Below are 4,968 nucleotides of genomic sequence, written 5' to 3'. Positions count from 1 at the left end.
TAGCCCCTGGCATCGCAGCGGCAGGGCCCCCCCCCCCCCCCCCTTTCCCCCTTGTCCATCCTCAAACCGTGGGGCAGCGCGGTGGCCTGGTGGCCTGCGGCCGGGCAGCAGCTCTGGCTGGAGGGCAGGGGACGCACCGGCTCGTTTCTGCCCTAAATAAACAGGGACAAGCCCGCTGTGTCTTCTTTATGGCCTTGCTATGGCTCCGGTGTGCGGCTGCCTCAGCGCTAGCTTGGGGAGGCCGGTTGGTGCCCTGGTGCTCCCACAGCCCATCCATGAATGCACAGGTTCCCCCCACGTTATCCCGCAGGCAGGCCGGCCCCTCTGCTCTGCCATCGCTTCCCAGCTGCTCAGCCCCAGAAGAGGGTTCGGAGCAAACAGAAGCAAAAATATATAACTGAGGAAGCAGTTGCACAGATTGGGCCATTGGGAGCTAGTTAGTTGCTCTTTGGCGTGAAGTTGGTTTTTTTGCTCGTGAGGTGTTTGCATCCTTATAAACAAGCTATTGAGAGGAGAGAGGCTGATCTGCAGCCAGCTCCCGCAGCTGGGAGCTCGGCCTCGGCCTGGCCACAGGGAGGGGGCAGTGGCACCTGTGTTTTTTCAGGCTGACCCACAGTGTCCAAAAAGTGTCACAGTAAAAAGGACTCAGTCTTTCAGTGACTCACGCAGGTCACAGGCAATGTCTGTGTCTAGAACCAAACCACCCCACAGGTCAGGACGAGCTCTCCGGCACAGCCCTTCCTCTGGGTCCATTTCTGAGGGTGCAAGCCAGCCCCGCCAGCTGAGGTGTGGGGGCTGGGCAGGGCAGCACGGGGGCCCCCACACATCTGCCCCACTGGCTCCCACCCAGTGCTGTTGGTGCCAGGATGGCCAGCCTGCCCTGCTGCCTTCCCTGCCTGCATCCCATCCTGCCCGCAGAGAGCCTGGGTGCAGCTCATGGGGCTGTGCCGGGGTGCCCGAGCCAAGAGCATGAAACCACCCTCCCTTGTCCCTGCGCTGGAGGGATGCTGCAGCACACAGGAGCGGTTGCGGATGGATAAGCTGGGCAGCAACACGGCAAGAAGAGCCAATGATGGGAAGAGGCAGAAGCATTAACACCCAGGCAGGTCTTTGCGGGAGAAGCCAACGCACAGTGATGTCCCCTGGCTGGGTGGGTGGCTGGGGTAAAGCCACCCCACAAGAATGGTTCCCAGGCTGGCCCATGCTGTATGGGCTTAGGGAGAGACACGTGGCCACAGGAGAGATCCTCACATGGCTGGGTAGCAAGAGCTTTACCTGGCTGTGGCCCTGGGGACACAGATGTTGTCCTTCCTCCCTTGCAGTTGGCAGCAGGGATTCAGTCCTCGCCCAGGCGCTTTCTGAAACAGCAAAACACCTGGCTGGGCGGCCTTTAGGCTGGCATCGCAGCAATGTCAGGAGTTCCCCAGCTCCATCCTTGGGCAGGCGCTCTTACTGCTGCATCCAGCAAAGCCATCACCCCTCAAGGCACGTCACTGCCAGTTTGCTCCCAACAGCATCTTGCGGCTGATCACGCCAGGGTAGGAACCACGCTCCTGCGGCTGCCGAGGGGGTCCCGGCAGGGCAGCGCTCCTGCCTCGGACAGTGTCCTCGCCTCACTGGGGACAGCACAGCAGGGCAGCATCCCTCGCCACCCGCTCCGCCCCGGCCGGCTCACACCATGGGTGTTGCCTCCGGCATATTTCCCATTCCAGTCCGCTTTTTCAGACACTGGGTAACCTGGTTCTGGCGAGTTCTTTGCAGAATGGCCTCGCTGTTGAGCCCTGCGGGAGTGGCTGACGCCTTCTTCCCCCCGGTGCAAGCCGTTTCCTTCCTGCCGTGCCACTGGCCCCACACTGCTCCCGTCCAGCCCCAGGGCTGGGGCTGCTGCGGCTCTGCTTGGCTCACTCGAGTGGCTTGGGGACCGGGAGCAGTGTCACAGTGCTGTCACCACTCCAGGGCTTCCCAGGGAGTTGTGAGAGTAGGCTGGCTGCCCTGGGCTGGCTCTCCTTACAAGGGAAAAGCAAATAGGCGCTGGCTGGTCGAGCACAATTGTTTGTGTCCCAGGGCGAGGTGTTGTGCTCAGGTTAAGCTAAGCTAAAGGGTCCCAGCGAGGTGGGCTGTCCCCTGGCAGTCTTGGCATCGGCACTCTTATGGGCAGCCAGCACTCCCACCCTGCCAACATGAAACCTGGCAGGGGGTGGCAGGGCGTGGGACCACGTGTGGGACTGCCTTCTCCCGCAACAGAGCCAGGTTTGTGTAAACTCATTGCAAAACTGTTTTTACAGGATGCTTCTTGTAGGGCAAGAGTGAGCTACCTTCACAGCACCACCTGGCCCTTTTCATACCCACTGCCACGGCAGGAGTGCTCTGCCGGCTCTTTTCTGGCAGTATTTAAGAAAAAAAACAACCCCAAGCTGCTGGTGCTGGACAAGGTCCCCCTGTGACACTCCTTGTGTGACAACCACATGCCCAGTCCAGAGGCTGGAGAAACACCTGCTTGATGGTGCTGGGCTCTGGCTCAAAATAGGCATCATGGTAAAAGCATCAGAAAGAGGGAGGTAGGTTTGCAGGGCAGGAAGCTGCCGGCTGCCTGAGCCAAGCTCAGGCAGGAACATGCAGCTGCCTAGTGTTTGTGCAGCCATCTGGGGAGAAGGTATCGCCTCAGCCAAGGTGGTTATTGCCCCCCTACATCTTACCCTGAGCTTCTACTGCCTCCTGGAAAGCCATTTGCTGTCGACAAGGATTTCCCAACTACTTAAAACCTGAAAGCTCAGACTATTTGGATGAAAGCTAAAGCCATCAGGGGGCTCTCTGGGAACAAACCAGATAAGCTTTGAGTCAGACAGAGCTTGCTCGGAAAGTAAACACAACTTCCAGCCATGCAAAGCACGACAGTTCAGGCTATGCCTAATAACAACAGGTGGGCGTTCCTCTCCAAGCAGCAGGTTTGCACAGGAAAGTTACATTTCCTCTATTTAATCTTTTCCATTATTACTGTTCTTTGGATTTCTTTCCCGTCTTGAAAGGACTTTGTGACTACATGCCGCTATCAGCCATTCCTGGTGGAAATGAAAACATGGGGAAAAAAACAGCAGCTCAAGAATATGTTTGCAGGTGCATCCTAATCGCAAAACTTCCTCCCACACTGCAGGTCTAGGAAGAGGACGTTGCCTCCAACACCAGTGCTTGTGCATGCTGTGCAAAGCAGGGGAATTCGAGCTAAGGTGCTAGGGAAAGGAGGAAAAAGCCTGCGAAACCAAAGGTCTTCATTCTGCTGAGCTGGCCATCAGCAAGAGCAACTCCTGAAAAACCACATAGACACCATTCCTTTCTCTTCCTTCTTCCCTTCCCAGCTAATGTAACCTGTGCTTAAATCATCTGTGGGAGGGAAAGAGGGCTGTGCATACCTGCTTGGGATAACCCCATCCACATACTTAGCCAAGGCTGTGCAAGAGCCTGCTCTTAAGCAGGTAGAAATTGTGTTAGCTCCAGCAGTCTGGAAGGAGATGTAGGCTCCAGCCTCATGGCTGGGGGGCACTGCCTGCACCACAAGGCAGAGCACGGCCTAAAAATAAGCAGATAGAGTTTGATCCAAGTGGAATAAATTAAGAGTCAGCTCTTTATTTCTAAGAGGGTTATTTATGGACCTTAGGCAGACCTCCTTTGTGGAGGAGGCTTCAGCACCTCTCAGCCTCTCTGAGGCTACAGCAGCTCAAGTCTCCTGTATCCACACTTTAGTGCTTGAAGTTTCATGTCCACCAGCCTCTGTGGTCCTTCCCTCCCCCCACCAAGTCCCTGCTGCCTTGCATTGCTTTTCTTACCCCAAGATCTCATTTTGTCTCCCAGGGCTGGTGACTCTGGGCATTTCACCCCTCTGTCCCACATCCCTGTAACCAACTGAGCAAGCTGATGGTGAGGACCGCTCGAGGAGAAAGCAAGATGCTGGTCTGAGAGCACTGAATGCTGAAGTATCTGCCTTTCTGCCCAGGCAGCAGTGCCTGCTCTCTCGGGACCAGTGCGGAGCAGTGCTCTGCTGGGAGCCCTCTGCCATCTCTTGCTCAGTGAACCAAGCAGTACTGATACTTATTCTTTTCTTCCTCCCATTAATGCAGGGATGCTGGTGGCTGCTTTTCTTGCTGGTATCGCTGCTGGTGAAGGATAACAGTTTGCTGGAGAGCACAGTTTCCCAGTTAGCAAACAGGTTATGTCATAAGGGCTGTGGTCTGCGAGGTCTCCCGTCCCTGCCCATCAAGGACCCACGCACCAGGCCCTTCCTGGGCGCTGGTGTCTCCAAACCTATGAGCAGGACAGGCACTTAGTCCCTGCCTCTGCCCTGGCCCGGCCTGGAAGGTGATGGCCGAGCAGCACACAGAGATGTGCACGGTCCATGGGCACATGGGCAGGGGCACCGGTGGGGGATGGAGGTGTCTGCAGGACCTTGCAGCTCTTGGAGGAAGGACAAATATCTCCATACCAGTCGAGCCCCAGACACCCCATCATGGGGCAGTGCCAGTGACAACACTCCTTGCCCAAAGCATCCCACAGGGCAGGCATGCCATCCCACTGAGCACCTTCTGCCTGGAGCGAGGAGGTAATGAGACACGAGAAAGGTAAGAATTGTTTAGAAAATTCTGGTGGTTTACGCTGATCAGTCATTTCCACTGATCAAACCAACATCTTCTCCCTGCCTGACTTTGAACAGTTTCTGCTCCTGTCGAGTCATTACCACCACCCACGCGCAGAGCTGGAGCTCCACGTGACCACCACCTCCTCCCAGCGGCACACCAGGCTTTCGCCCTGGGCCACCCACTCGCCCCCGCACCCAGGCACCCCGCTGCCGGCACCCCACCCCAGGGTGCAGTTGCTCTCCTGCGCAAGGCCAGGGCGCGAGAAGATAAGCAGAGGCACATCCCCTCAAGATTCACCTTCTCCTCTGGGACCAGGTACCTCCTGAGTCCCACCAGCACC

This window comes from Haliaeetus leucocephalus, unplaced genomic scaffold, assembly GCF_000737465.1.
Source record: "Haliaeetus leucocephalus isolate CR32 unplaced genomic scaffold, Haliaeetus_leucocephalus-4.0 Scaffold656, whole genome shotgun sequence".
Lineage (NCBI taxonomy): Eukaryota > Metazoa > Chordata > Aves > Accipitriformes > Accipitridae > Haliaeetus > Haliaeetus leucocephalus.
This window is presented reverse-complemented; position numbering follows the sequence as displayed.